The following is a 16,670-nucleotide window of genomic DNA, read 5'->3' as shown; positions in this document are numbered from 1 at the left end:
AAGCCGAAGTATCTGATAGACTCTTGTGTTTTGTAAAAGTTAAAAGTGAGCTCTGGGAGAAGTAAGGATTTCCTAAAAATTTGTGCAAACATTCGTGTTGAATTGCAGTGCAGCTTGATTTTGGCATGCAGCTTCAGGCACTCCTTTATCCAACAGGATAACATCAAGTTTGCTTTTATTTCTTAATAACTCAAGGACAAGAGAGTAAGGATCTGTCTGCAGCAGGTGCTGGGTGCTACTTGTAAGGACCAAGTTACAAAATGTGGATGCTTTGTGAGATGTGATCCTGGCTTTTTGGTGTTTGTGAAGTAGTTGGCACGTGAATACCAGGCTTGTTTATATTTCCAGGATCAGACAGAAAACTTCCTATTTCCTGATACTTTCCAATTTAAAAACTTTTATGAATTTTTTTCTTAGTGGCCAGATTATATTTGGCTACAATGCATGTAACATTTCACTTGATTAATGTGACTGCTGTTTGAGACCCTCTTGTAATTGGCCTCATAATCCACACGCAGAGTACTGAGAAATAGTGTGAATTTGAAGTTGAGAGACTGATGAAAGGAACATCCATCAATAGTGGGGAGAAATGAACTAATCCTAATTAAAAGCAAAAGAATTTTGTGATCAGAGTTAAGATTCAGTTGGTGTATACTGAAGAGGAGTTTTTCTGGTAAGTATTTTTATTATAACTGTCCAGTATAATTGCTTTGGAAAAAACCCTCCTTGGTTGTGCTTAATGGCATAAACTTTATTAGCTCTTTATAAACCAAATATTCAGTAAGGGTCTTTTGCTTAACCTTTGTTTCATTGGATATGATTTCAGAGGGTTCAAGCAGAATTTTATTGCTGGAGTTGATCAGCACAGTTCTATTTGCTGACAGGCTCATGGTTATTCTTTTATCTGTTTCAGGATTTTCTGTTTAGTTTTAAGTGCTGAACATTTCACCACAGTCTATTTAGAGCATTATTTAAAACTTGTTCCAGTTCTCTTCATTCTTACGCACGCCCATGTGTTAAACTACTCCAGAAACTGGCTTAGCTCTGACCGTATTTGGAGGCTGTTCCTCTTCTTTGCTCTTGGGCTGGTTTGGACGGGGACTTTGGTCTAAAGTAACAAATGAAATATGTGACAAGAGCTGACTGCCAAAACCGGGATCAAAGTAAGTTTCTGAGGAGCTCACTGGAAAACTATCCTGAATTTTGGAAGGATGACTCAAAGCCACGTTCTAAACAGAGCAAACCACAGTGAAATAAATGGCAAGGTGAGAACAGATTTCTTGAATAAGGTATGTGTCCCCCCAAGACCAGAAAGTCACTTTAGTGCCAGGGGAAAGGAAGCAAATCAGCAGATGAATTTCTAATATCAGTCAGGAGGGGTTGCTCAGGATGTTCCTGTCTGGGTTTACTACACAGAAGTGTGTTAGCCAGAGAGCATTCAAAACGAAAGGTAATATTTGCTGGTCATGTCATGTGGGTCATCAATGACTTATTTGAAAATTTGCCAAATCTGAGGGTGTGTTCTGTTAAATTAGCGCAGTGTCTTCCTCATCTGACTTAGGACTATGAGAACATTCAGCTCTGATTCATTACTTTTAGGCAGTTCATGTGAATAAAGAGGAGACCTGAATGAGGAGGATTTCCCTGAATCCTTCACAGAAACATGTAGACTTGCTAAAAACAGCTGCTCTAACTGAGTAGAAGGCTGTGCTTTGTGGTGGTTTAAAAAAGCTGGCATTGGAAAAGAGAGCTCTGTGAGAAACCTAAGCCTCTCTCACAATCATGGCATCTCTCAAAGTCACAAGACTTTAAGATGTTTAGAAATAGCTGGAGAAAACCATTCAGCAATGATGATCTGTAGCAATTGGGAGCTGGAAAGAGAAACGTTAATTTTAGAGGGTGAGGAGGGGGTTGGGTAGTCGCTGTGATGAAGATTGATAATGCTAATATACAAGGCAGCTGTAGAAGGGAACAGCAGCTCTCTCAGATATAAAAGGTGGAGAATGAGCTTGTTGAGTGTTCCAGGGGCAGGGGATGAGAAGCAATAACTGCTTCCTTCCAGGAGGCAATAACTGGCTGGCTGCAGTAAGGCATCACTCTTCAGGAGAGCGATGGATGCTGTGAACACAAACAGTAACAGGTTTCTCAGATTTTCCTAGTGCCCGGGAAAAAAATCACACAAATTGCCTTCCAAAGTAAATTGTTTCAAGTACAAGCCTTTGGACAATGGCAAATACAAAAATAATATGAAATCTTTTCTTCTTTATTTGATTCTATCTTTGACTTGTCTTGGAAATAAAAATTGTGGATTTTAGTCTGACTAAAGGCTAATGGAGTTGTTCAAAGACTGACATATAAACAGAGAGTAATGCAGTTAAAAAGGGGAGATGTCAGGTTAGCAGAGGTGTTATTATTACTATTAAAATCTTTCAGTGCAGTGGTGCTCTTCTGCCAGGAATGCTTTTTGTTATGTCCTGGGACTGTCCTTCCTACACAAATAAATCCATTCAATAAATCCCCATGCAAAGCAGCTGACATTCTAGCTTGGGCAGAGTTGCTGGCATGATGCTGGCCAGCTGGAGTAAGAACTCACATCAGTCCCAGGTACAAAGTGATGCTTTCTCTGAAGTGTTTTAGAAGGCAATGCTTTCTCATTGGAGCACATTGTGAATTGCTGAGGGATAAGATCATCACATTCTAAAATATGCAGGGTTTCATCTTTTTCTCATTGCTAGCCTGGGGCTGGTACTTTGACATCATGGTCAGTGTCTGAAAACCTTTGAGCAATTTGAAGCACTTGCAGTTTGCACAGGAGAGGATCTCAGCACAACACTTGGGTTGTTGTTATCTGTGCATGACATCAGCTTGTATAATAGGAACACAGAATGGCTGGGGTTGGAAGGGAGCTCCAAGATCATCTTCTTCCAACCTTCCCTGGACCAACCTGGCCTTGAACACCTCCAGGGGATGGGCAGCCACAGCTCTGGGCAGCCTGTGCCTGCACCCTCACAGGGAGCAATTCCTTCCTAATACCTAATCTGCCAGCTCCCTCAGCACTGGATATTAATTATTTAGGCTATTGGAACAGTGAACCTCCCTGCTTCCCACAGGTATAAAATGTGTTTGTTTTGATGTGCCCCTGGAGGTTACAATGCCTGTTGCTTCCTGTGAGAAATGCTGGCAGCATATCTGCTAAAAAACATGAATCTCTTTTTATCAGACCACTACTCCCGAGCAGCAAAACTCAGGAGGCTCAGTTCTATGCAAAGCTTTTGTTGGGTTTTTTTGGGGTTTTTTTTGTTTGTTTTTTGTTTGTTTGGGGTTTGTTTTTTTTTTGTGTCCAGATCCTTACTAAGTATAAAGTTGTGGAATCCTTAATAAATGTAATTATTTTTTTTCAAACCTTGACATTAGTACACAAATTTGGCATTATACCAGGTCAAAAAGAGCTTAAAAGGCTACTAAATCCCAATATTTAGAGTTATTCCCACTTTGCCCTGTTTTAATGGCTATATTAGATCCAGGAGAGCAGAACCTTATCCCACCTGTTTTCAAAGTAGCAATTAGCTTTGCTGACAAAGAGGAAAATTTAGGGCTAAACATAAATCCTAGTCCTTGGGAATGAAATATTTTGGCTTGTCTGATATTAAAGTTGCATAAAATACAATGTGTTTGTAGCCCAGGATTTTTGTGAGTTGGCAATAGCATCAGTCTGTTGCTTTCTGAGTCTCTTTCCTCTTCTGGCACACAGCTCAGCAGGCAACGATGTTGATTTGCCACAGCTTCAGTTGTGAATATAAGCTTTTCCTTCAGCTGTTTGATAACACTTTTACATGTTGGTGCACTGTACCTGTATTGGCTTCAAAACAGTACAGAGCATGAGCTTTGGGAAGTTGTAAAAATTAGTTGAAGAATAATACTAATAAATAAAATGGCATTCAGCCCAAGTGTGTTGTGTTTTCATTACTCATATAATTGCTCATTGGAATTATTTTCCAGAGACAGTTCTGTATATTTAAGTATGTATCAGAATAACTGCACTTTTAAATCAAGAGTCAAGTAGCTACTTTGTATGCTGGGCTTATCTTAAACAGAGTTTGATTTAAAACATTTATCTTCCCTGGTATCATCTCCCATGTCAAAGCACATTTAAATCCTGCTCTGCTCCTAATATCACTGGTGTCTAAAATGGTATCTGAGAACAAAAAAGTTTGATGGTTGCTCTGTTGTTTGCCCACTTTGTAGTTATTAGCTGCTCTGTCGTTGTTTTGAGTATCCCTGAAGCCGAGAAGGAGAAGCCTCAGCAAAGTAAACTGTTAAAAATTAAAGCCAAGGTCAGACCCAGGGTTAGCAACACGAGGAGACAGCAATTTAAGATGGGTCCAATTATGCAAAATCCTGTGTTGAGTTACAGCCTCGTGTCTCCACTGGGACCTGGGAGGTTACCTGGGTAAAAATATCAGAGGAATTTCAGGGGGGTTCTCTTTTGTTTCTCCTTTTATCTTGAGAGAGGACAATGCAGTCTGGAGTAGCAGCTTTCCTTTTGAGGTTAGTGACTGCAAAGGAAAACTGCTATCCCAGGAATGTTTAGTGTGTGCATTTCAGTGAGGGCAGCAAACCCAGCAGGGCCTTGGGAGGCGTTTGGCACCTTGTTGCATTTTATTGGTTTCCACAGGCAGAGCATTGAGACAACACCTCTGAATCCAGAAATAAATCAGTTGTGGCACATCAAGTGACCCACTAAAGCACAGCAGATTTTACTCTTTGTGTTCTTAATATTTAAACCAAGCACCATCACAGCTAAGACCTTTCTTTACAAGATCTTAAAAGAAGATCTTAACTTTCCCTCATTGTTAATTTATCTTTTCCTTCCAATAATTGGAAAGCACAAGCACACAGTGGTGCCAAGTGGTGACTCCCAGAAAGGCTGGGAATGAAGAGATCAGACTCAGCTTACTTGGATGATTTGTGTGGAAGTTAGGATGGTTATTATTTTGCCAAAAAAAGTCTCTTTTACTTCTTTTATTTTTTTCTGGGTGAAAGAACATCATGTGCTATGCTTTTAAAGAACTTATCCCCAAGCAAAAGATGTCGTAGTCTTCCTACTTCAGAAAACATCAAAACTTACCACCACTACATTTCTCCAGCTCTCTGTGAATCTGAGGTGTATGGTTTCTTAATTATGATCATTTGTATGAAAGCATCCTTAATAAGAGAAACAGAAAGATTATGTTCAATAAAAGCAGGAACACGGTTCTGAATATGTTTAAACAAGTTTTTGCATTGATAAACAAAACTACTGGGTATTTTTTTCAATCACTCAGACACAAGTACTTACTGAAGAATTTATACAGTGCTCAGGGCAAGTTACAGCTGGATCCTCTTAAAAACCTCAGTCTTTTCTAACAAATGACTCATAAAACTTGTGTAGCTCTGAAGTTTTTCAGAAAATATATGTAATTATAAGGGATTTTTCCATTTGAACAAATAGTAAGTTATTGTAAATAATCTTAAGGATGAGATAAAAACCTGATGTGTTGCTTTTGCAGAGCATTTATCTTTCAAAAAAAGCCAGAAACACAGTTTCAAAACTGACAAATTTGCTACAGGAATTGTTCAAGTGTTTTTGACAGTGGTGCTTCCTACCAAGCAGGGCTGAGGCACCTGGAAGGAAAATCTTGTGCATCTGTGTGATCAGCTGGGTGCCTGGGAATTCCCTGTTCAGTTCATTCTGCAAGAGCTCTGCTGCACCAAACACTCACCTTTTCTTGTGCAACGAAAGTGGATTTGTAAATATTACTTAAATTCCTTTGCACCACTGACAAAGGAAGCAAATTCAAACCCTGACTCCATCTGCCACCCTCTGGGATCTTCTCCTGTCTTTGGATGTTGTTTAGCCCCCGAGACATCTCCTCTGCCTTCCACAGCTTGCAGGGGAATCTGGTTTAAGCTGTTCCTACATCAGCAGCTTTTCCCTCCCCTTCAGCATGTGCCAGGTCAAAAGCCCTTCCCTCTGCTCCTGGTGAGGCTTTAGGGAAAGCTGCCCCTGGGAAGACAAGGACACAGCCCTGCACAGGAGAAAAAGCTGAATTTAAGCATCTCTCTTCATGTCCACTGTAGAAGAGCAGTTTGTGCAATAAGGCCATCAGCAAGCCTAACCAAGAGAGCTGAATAATTTGTTCATGACCAAAGCTCTCAAGGGAAAGAAATTCTGTCAGTTTTAAAAATATCTGGTGACTCAGTGGGATGGGATGCCTACCATAGAATAATTCAGGCTGGAAGGGCCCTCAGACTGGATCTTCTAGTCCAGCTTCCCATACCCTCAGGCAACATCACCTTTCCAGGAAATCTGTGCTAATTAAATAATTTCTGCACAGGAACATAACCAGCTCTCATGTTTTCTTTACCTCAAAATGCAGAATTGCACAACTTTAAAGATGTAAAAACAAACAAACAAACAAACAAACAAACAAAAATCCCTTGCAATCCATTATACTTTTACAATGACCTATTTATGTTAACAGGATTATGTTTGTCAGGAATGGGAATAGAATTAGGTCATCTTCTAGTCAGCTGATAATAATGTACTCAATAATGAACTCCAGTCAAACTTTGCAGAACTTCCCAGAGATGTGTAAAAGTAGGTATGGTCTCTGTGGCGAGGTTATAAGTGTTTTACGTTCAATAGACTACTACTTCCAGAGATCTAAAAGCAAACTTCAATAAAAACTAACATGAACTCCAAAACCAGGTAATATTGAGGTTTTTGTTTTTATTCTCATGAAAAATTGTCAAGCAACATTAGCAGCAAAATTATTACTGTAGCAATATAGACAACAACAAGTTTATAAAAAATAATACAATCCTGTATGATTCTTCAAGGATCAGGTTAGAAAGGGAAACTTGTAAAAAGGATAAACTTTATCTAATATACTGTCAAATAATGTTCTCATTAACAATAACGGAGAAAAAAGTCACCTGGGGCCTATAAATAGATTTAGTTGTAGAATACAACATGGAATATTCAATTTATTGATTGACCTACTGATATTAGAGACATAAAATTATAATAAACTGGAATTTGGGAAATAATTAAAATGTTGTCAGGTTAGCATGTAATTGGTGTTTATCCAACGGTCAGAGGATGCAAAGGGAGCTGGGCTGACTGAACTAAAATCTATTTGAACACAAGTGAATGAAGATATTCAGGAGGCAAGATGGACAATCATATTCTGGTATCCCCAAAAGCTCTGAGTGTAGTGTAAGATAAACAATGCATTCCTTGGACTGGCAAAAATCATAGATGTAAAATTTATATGGAAATATTATTAGTGAACTCTTATGAATCAATCCCCAAATTTGATGTACAAATGCTTGTTAACAAAGTGTGAATGGCATCGTGAAAGAATGATAGATAACGAGGTTTAGGAGGGAAAAATGGAAAATTCTGCAACAGGAACAGAAGCAAAATGGGGAGTTCAGCACACTGGGAGCACCAAGGCTCCTCCAGCCCAATCTTCTGGTAAGAGTGGAGATGTGCTGTTAGAGGCTTGCAATGCAGCCTGCAAAGACCAAGCCATGTTGAGTTCATTTAAACCAAAATAATAAAAAAGTAATTTAAATAATGTTGATAAACAAGCAGAACACCTTTAAGGCTGCAATAACTTGCTTATATATAGGCCACACTTTATCTTGTATTTATTATTTGTATAGATTTGTTTCTATTTGCATTTATTATGGGCTGGATTATGTTTATATCCTCATTTATGTATAAATTATAATTCCAGTGGATATAAAATCTAGGAATTAATCTTAATGCTACTGAAATCAATTATCCTGGGTAGGCTAGATATATAAGAAAACAATATAAATTCATCTAAATTCAATTATTAAACAAAGTGAATATTGTATTTAATTAGAAAATTGAATCAATTTAGTTACATTCATCCTTATCTGTCATAATTTTTGAGGTGATAAATCTCTCCCTCTTACACTGTATTGTTATACACAGACAGAAAGAAGAAAATAATATCTCTTCCATTTTGCAATTCCTGTTTGATTTTTTCTCAGCTGTGGATGAGCTAATTATAACTAGTGAAAAAAACTAGGTAAAAGCAAGGCATTTTTATAGAATAGAAAAGGATAGTGTTGTCAAAATGTGGATTAGACTTTGACTGATACAGATATTTAGCCAGGACTTCAAATAACTTAGTAGCTTAACTTTCTTCAAAGTTTAAGAAAACTTGTGTGACTATGTCCTAATTTTAAATTTTAAAAATATTCTGAATTTAGTAGATGTAACTGTTTTTGAAAGACTTTTAAAAAATCTAACATTTTTTAATTACTTCTGTTACTCATCCCAATTTATGGTGGGTAAGTGGGAAACAAAACAAAAAATATGAAATTTAAGATACCTAATCCAGCTTTTGGATTAATCATTAATGTCCAGTAAAAATTGGCTCCTTCTGAAATAGACTCTATATATCTTGAGTTTGATGGACTTTTTTTTTTTTTTTTTTTTTTCCTAAGGAAGATTTAGGGCACTTAGAGTTACATTAATTAAAAAACTGAGGATTTATTTTGATGCTGCAAGATATCACAAAATCTTATGCAAATCAGAGTTCAAATTGCTACAGGTCTTGTTCCTTGGAGCTGTTTAAGTCTGGAAGAACTCCTAAGTACTTCACTCTCCCTCTTTGTGAAGCTTATTGTGCTTATTGTCCCAAATGGGTCAACCTGAAAGTCAAAGTAGTAAAAGCTTGTTATATTTGGCTGGGATCTGCAATTGTCAGGAGTCAGTCCAAAATTCAGGGAAGTCATGGATTTTCATCAAGTCAGTATAAATTAACACAGACTGGGTCTGTCACACTTCAGCCAACAATGACCTCTCTTCACACGTATGAGCATTCCCTTTCTCAATTTGATTACCAAGATATCTGTTTCTTAAGCCCTACAAAGTACTTTTCTTGGAAAAATACTTTGCCTGTCAATTTTTCAACCAGTGATTATAAGTAGTCATGGTAAATCCTGCAAACCACACTGAGACTAATCCTGGGAGAAAAAGACCTGTGCCGGTGTCAAGAGCACAGGTACCCAGTTTTTCCAAAGAAATGCAATTATAGTTAAGTATTTAAATAATACATGCATATTGAAAGAGGTGCAGTAAGTTTAGGGAGTTTCTTTGCATTACATTTCCTGAGAAACTATCGGGCTAATTTCCACACGAATTTATCATTGCATATAAAATTACCGCAGTTAGGAAAATTGCTGTTTGATGTATAAAGGGGTGAATTGTTCTTCTGAAAGCAAGATATTATAGGGCTTGGCAGTTGTTACATTAGGGTTTATGAACTGTGAATGTTCTACAATGTTCTCCTGTACCTCGTGGACTTGAACTGTTGATACATCTCTGAATGAATCTTGTAAATGGTGCTCCCGTGGGTGCACTCCAATCTTGGAACCTTTGTTACAGCAAATGGAATAAAGGGGTTGATAATCAAGTAACATAAATGCACCCTGTAGCTGGAAAATTACACCACTTCTGTTTCTCTAGATTCACTTTAAAAATATTTAATTGGCAGCGCACACTTTGTGGTTATTGAGTTTTCTTACATTCACTGGCATATGTGGAAAAGTGCTTTTGCAATACACTGTTCATTGATGCACATGAAACTAAGGGCAGGGTGAGATGTTGAAGGTGGTATTTTGATTGATTTGGCCAAAAAAAAGTGTGTATTACTATTTTGTGTATAATTACACAAACACAAAATAATAATGCAGGTAGACTCTCTTCTCTAATTAAGATGATTCTGTATTTCGTTGAAAAAATGGAAGTTATACTGGCCTTTTTAAAATTTCATTTTAATGAAGGGAAAGGGGAAAGTGAGAAGGATAAAAACCACATTAGAAGCCTTGCCCAAGCTGTGAGAAATTCAGGTTCTCTGTCCTGCTCTGCATGACTGCATTGGGGTCCAAACCATCTGCTTCCCAGGAAGAGGCTTTTTCCCCTGGCTGTTTTAGTCCTGGGCACAAGGACACTCCACCTTGTAGCTAAAGCTTTTCCAGCACTGCAGAAAGCACACCAAGTGCAGAGCTGGTAAAGGCAGGATCTCAGCTCTCTAATGCAGGGATGTTTGATGCCTTCCAGCTGCAAGAGCTGCTGCTGAATGTTCAGTGTTAAAGGCAGTGCCACTCCTGTTTTGGCAGAGTATTGGAGCTGGGCACTGAACCCCCAGAGGGTGAGGGTGGTGCTGGGCTAAAAACACTGAGGATTTCTCACTGTGGAAAAGGTGGGTGACCTGAGGGGTCACACTTCTGTGCCCCAGGGCCTACATTTTATTCTTCTCTTGCTTTTTGCACTTGCATCCTTTGGCAGGTGATGGCTTTGAGGATTTGCCACAAATGATGCAGAAAACTGTAATGAAGAAGGAAAACTGAGTCAAAGCTACCATCTTTCAGGCTGGGGACATAATTAACAAATCATTCTCTGGCCCTGCTGTTCTGGATGGTGCCTATGAAGAGGATCAGGTTTGTTTGTAAATGATCCTCTCCATCACAGATCTCAGGGACTCTGCAATGGAGAACTTTAAAAGGCTTAATTAGGACCCACTGGTGTGCCCAAGCAGGTGTTTATAAATGGGTGTGCAAAGAATCTGCAGGTCCAAAGGGCAGAGAACCCTGTAGGGACACTGCCAGCAGCCTTGGAGAGGTTATAGCCATGGGGACTGGGAGAAGTAAGATAAAACTCCAATGTGCTCTGCAGCCTGAGTCACCTGGCTCAAGAGCCAGGCTTTCCCAGTGTGATAGTCTTCAAATTTGTGTCACACCTTTTTCCTTTCCCTGCAAAATCTGTTTGTCCATCCATCCATCCATCCATCCATCCATCCATCCATCCATCCATCCATCCATCCATCCATCCATCCAAACAGACTCTGGGCTTTGAGATTCTACATCCACTGCTGAGGCAAAGGCACCAATTCAACTCATGTGGAAGTTGTAACATAGTGAGTTAAGAAGTATGAACCACTGAGACAACCCAGAGCCTGTAAATGTCTCTAAGAAATGAGTCTTTAAAGCTCATCTCCTGCTGCCAGCTGAGAGGGGTGGGGTAAGAAGTGTAACTTCAGCTCTTAATTCCACAGTACATCCTGTGTTAAAAATCAGACGTGAATAATAAGGCAACACTAATTCTGTTATTTCTCAGCTTTGGAGTATTTGACTTTACAAACTTCTATTTTTAACATTTATTAATCAACAATTTGATATAATTTTGCCATAATACTGCTTTCTCCTGGCACTGAGAGAAGTTATGGACTCTCTCTACTGCAGGTGGGTAAGCTCACACCTTTTCAAAGTCACCTGAGATTAAGTGACCTTATTAATGAATTCAAGAGTAATGATACCATTCATTGGTGTTCCAACAGGCATTGAGGTGTCAGCAAGGTTGGGAATCTCATGATATATGTCTGGAACAGCCCGTTCTTACAGTTTTAAGAGGCATGAGCTGGCAAGCATGTATTTGCCTCTGGTGCTTTGTGCTGGAGCAGTTGGGCTCTCCTCAAACCTTTGGGTGCTGCTCCTGGGAAACTCTTCCCTGCATGGAGCACCCAATCATGCTCTGCTGCATTCCAGGAGTGCTGCCCCAGCCTGAAATAGAAAACCTGACAACCAAGGGTGAGAACTTTGTTTTGTAAACCAAAGAAAAGTGTTAGTTACAAAGCACAAAATGAGTTATTTAGCAGTATTGTCTATCCTGGAGCATAAAAAAATTATGCACAGAGTTCATAGACAGCAGATTATAAATGTGCATGTTTTAGATCAGCTTCTGTTCTTCACATCAAGAAGTTCAGTGCAAGCCCAAGCAATGCTGACAAAAGCAATATTGCTCTGAAGTCTCTGACTGAAGGGGCCATAATCTGCCCTCAGTTACCTTTAGCTAAGCAAGGATCTAAATGAAATTCCTGGAGCTGACCCTCCTTGTGTTTGCAAAAAGTTCAGCTGAGCTCTGGCTTTAATGTGTCCCACAGCTCCCATCTCACCCTCTGCCTGCAGTGGCTGGACTTTTGGGTTTTCCTGTGTTTGCACTTGGAGAAGTTCAGAAGACAAAAGTGAATATGATACAAATGCAGGGCCCCATGCTTGGGCAGGTTAATCAGCCTCTTAACATCCTGTATTTCCTCTGGCAAGTAATGACATTATGCTTCAATCACATCAACCTCTTTTTAACACTGCCCTCAAGAAAGATTTGGAAAAGATAAACATTTCCCATAACATTTTTCCCCCCTGACTTGCATCAGTTATATATGATTTATCTTTTAATGTGTTAAGGCCAGCTCAGTGCTCCCTTCCCAAGATAATGTCTCATTGACTCCACTGGGAGATTTTCTCAGGGCAAGAACATTAAACAGAGCACTGGTTTTATTTTATTTTTAATGTGTTTCTGACAAATTTTTTAATTTTGCCTCTCTTTTCATTTTCATTTCTGCCTCAGTGATGCAGTAGAGATAATTTATTGGAATATATTTTCAACACTATTGTTTCAGCCACGCTTTAACACCTGCCATGGATGATAAGTATGCCATGCACTGGTATAACATGAAATTTGATTCTTTCTCCTATCCTTTCCTTCTAACTTTATTTTTAGATGGATGTCTTTGTGCATAGAGACTGAGTTGAGTAATTTTTTGGCAGCATTGCTGTTATCAATGATTTCTTCTTCATGCGTATTGGCACTTAAAATATTTTCTTCAAATCCATCCCTTTTTGCTACAAAGGCACTTTGATAGTGAGTTGGTTTAAGAAATTGAAAGCCTACATAAAGCTTGCCTTATTATTGTGGACTGTGGAAAGTAAAAAAATTATTACACTCTTCTCTTTGTACTGTGGAGACAGCCCTAAATTTTATCCTGTATTTGTTATCTTTAAATTTTACTCTTGAAAAAACCTTGTATTTATGATTACCTTTAATAACAAAAAAAAAGAAAACATTAAATTGGCACTACTATTTCAATATTAAGAAGATTTATAAAATGAGGCCCTGTATTAAGATACTGCAGAGAATTTAGATTTTAATTGACAATGTTCTTTTATTTTACTTGTCATGGTAGCTGTCATAATTAGAGACCTTGTTGGAAATATTTTTTGTTTACATTTTGTGAACAAGTTTTGATTTTCTTTTTATGTGACATGATCCATTTAAAGCAGTTCTCCTAGTGATTTTTATGGGGTTTTTGAACCTTTTCTCTTCATTATGTGTAGCTATTGACATGTAACCAAATTCAAGAGACAGTTTTGCTCAGTTATGGAGCACAGCAACCTTGTCTTCAAGTTTTCTCCAGGGTGATTAAAATTTGCACCTCCCAACTTAGGGCAGCTCAGGTGTGAGCTTTGCCATCCAGTGATATTTAAGATGAGGAATGGTGTCATTGGTTTTGTTTTACTCTGGGTTAAACAGAGAATCAGAAACGGAAATGCTGAAGGTGGCAAAGTGTTGATGAAATGATGTCATTGCTGCTTTCCTCAGTTTCCCCTGATAATCCTGAGTGGAAAGAGCTGGGGCAGCAGGATAACACATGGAGAGCACAGGACATTTCTGCTTGCCCTGGGGGGCCAGCCATGCTGATTAGACTTGTTTTTCAGCTTTCAGTGTCAACCAGCTGAGGCAAGGCCATGTCTCACTTGTCCCTGCCTGGTTTTGGTGCCTGAGATCCATTATGGAGCTGCACACAGGGCTGGAAGTGTCTCACCACTGTGGTGCAGCCACTGTGCTTGGCTGATGTTTGGCACAAGGTGTGGTGGCAGTGAAGTCATTTGACAGTCCTTGCTTAATTAAAATCAAATCTCAGAGAAGGTTTCAGGCTAGACGTTCTGTCCTGCTTTCATAAATGAAGATGTCTCAGAGAAATAAACCCTGAATTCTGGCACCACAGCTGAGTGTGAATCTCCACCCAGGCTGGCCAGGCTGCAAAGCCCTGCTGTGGAACCAGCCCTGCAGCACTGCAAGGTTCCAACACCCAGACTCTCACTTGGCTCCATCTGCTTCCTTTGTGTTTATTTGGATTTTGAGTCTCCATCCCCACATCCCATTTTCTTACTAGCAGGAATGGTTGCTCTGCCTTGGAAATTTTGGGTCAGATGCAGCTTCTGAGGAATAGCCAGGAATAGAAAAGTGGGCCAATCCTTGGGATCTTTGCCCATCTTGCAGGTACCATTAGTAGTAAGGGACCTTAGTAGTAGAAATAAGTTAACACAGCAGAAATATATTGATATCTACTGGCTTCAAGCTCAAAACAAGAATTTTGTCCCTGAGTTGATCGATTTCCAGGCCTACTCAGGCAAGAATGTGTTTTTCCACAATTTGGTACCTTCTTGTGTGAGGCTTATCTACAAAGTGGTCACATTTCTGACCTGCTTAGTCGCAATTATTCTCCCTTCTTTGTGTCAGCTCTAAGTGTACCCAATACATATGAACACAGCCAATGCAAAGTAGCAGAAGGTATTAAAATCATGTTTAAAATTGCTGCCACCATGTTTACTTCATTCACAGTTGTTCCCGTGAAGGAGGTGGTTTCTAGAAACATTTATTTTCTGTGCTTGTGCTCATTGCAATGCAGACTGAATGCTTCTCTGCATAAACAATTAATCTGACTTCTTTGCATCAGGCACCCTTTTGATAAATACTGCTGCTGCAACTTGTTTGCACAAGGTGAAGACCTATTGCTTAAAAACATTTACTTGATATATTTACATATAATTCTGCATTCTCTCAAGACCTGTTGGCAGCATTAAGTTATTCTACAATGTCAGCTGTTACAAGGTTGTGACTTTCTTGGCTCCTCAGTGTTGCATAGAAACAAAGCACTTGCAGACACTTTGCCATTTGGCTGTAATGTTGCTTTCCACTTAACAAAAAAAGCAATTCTTGGATGTCATGTGAGCATCAGTATCAGATTTCTGAGCGATTAAACCCGTGGTACAGGTGGATCTAAAACTGTTGCTGGTGCTGGTGTGTATTAAACCTTTAGTAAGGTCTTTGATGTTCTACCTGAGTGCTTGCAAACTGTTGCCACCTTAGTCTGCCAGCATTTTTGATGTTCCAAAATGTGAAAATGATAACCACGTGTCATTAGCAACCTGTTGCTGCTCCAAGATAAAAGCCAGTGGTGGCAGAAGCAATGTGAACAGCCACTCTGCTGTCCCAGACACGTTACCTGAGCTGTGCTGTGCTCAAGGATTTGTCCTACCACCCATTAAAATAATTAATCAGCAAAGTGCCACGTTAATGAGGACTTTAGAGATGCCTAGATGGGTCCATGAAAATGATCCTTTATACATGAGGCCAGATTCTGTTCTCCACAGAAATTCTGTTGGCTCCAGTTGCGTTACTCTTAACAACGGCACGTGAATACAGTCAGAAGCAGATCTGTAGAACTGAGGGGAAGTATAATATGAATGAAGCTTTATTTAGAATTATTGTTAGATTTATCTGAGGGGGAGGGAACAATGTGGAAATCTCAGTTAGTAAGAAGTGACTTATTCAGGGAGGTGTTTGCACCTAAATCATCTGTCACTGAAATGTAAGCAGGCCTGGACGATAGCTGGGGAAAGCAAAACCCTCTAAATGTTGATAGGAAAGTACTTGGAAGCAAAGTGCTTAGTAACAATCAGAAGAGATGACAGATTGTATTATTGCACAACAATAAGTCTTCAAAGTATTAGAGGTATCAATTTACAGCGCTTTCTATGCCATCATTACCTGCCACAGTCTGACTCTAATCACAGCAATAGAAACCAGGGGAGCTCCATGGGTGTTTGTGACTTTCTCTGAATATTTATGAAGGTTATAAATGAAATCAGAATCTTGCTCTCTGTTCTTAGCCCATCTGTATAACCATGAAGGCCAAATGAAGCTTTTAGTCATTATACTTAATTGGATGAATGGCCTTCAAAGCTGTCAATAAGTGGTGTGTTCACAGTAAGGTAATTAATAACACTATTTCCTTTTGGAAGACATATCATTAGCCATTATTTCTCGAGATACAACACTGATGTCTTTATTCAAGGAGGTAATTGGAGGTTACCCACCAATTCCCCACCAGTGACATCATCTTTGCAAACTGAATCTCACAATCTGTCACTTCTGAATTCATAATTAGGGTATTTTTCTAATGGCAAGTGAATGTTATTGAAAGAAATACCTACTTTGTCGTTACAGGAATAAGCACAGCCGTCCTGAAGAGTGAGGGGCTTGTAACTAAAATAAGGCCTGTGAGTTGTTAGACTGAACATCTGGGGCCTTCAGAATGGCTGTGTTGAAGGAACCAGCAAAAGTCAGAAAGGCAAATCATCAGCTCTACCAGAGCCACTGTGGCACCAACTGTTTTGATGGTATACTTCAACAGACATGCTGCAAATGTTCTCTGCTGCAGAATGTATTTGCTAATTCAGAGTATTTTATAATAAAAGATAAAGAGGTTCTGTTAGACTGTCCCTGCTCAGAAAATATGCATTATAATATACCACACAGAATGAATGTCCATTTCCACCTCTTAATTAGGTATTATCTTATGCAGTGTAGCTGATTCCTGACCCTATCCTGAGAGGTCAGAAGCAGAGATAGCAGTGCATTTCGGTGCCATTTATTTGTTCATCCTATTTTAAAATGCACATGT

This window comes from Passer domesticus, chromosome 8 (assembly GCF_036417665.1).
Source record: "Passer domesticus isolate bPasDom1 chromosome 8, bPasDom1.hap1, whole genome shotgun sequence".
In the NCBI taxonomy this organism is placed as follows: Eukaryota; Metazoa; Chordata; class Aves; order Passeriformes; family Passeridae; genus Passer; species Passer domesticus.
This window is presented reverse-complemented; position numbering follows the sequence as displayed.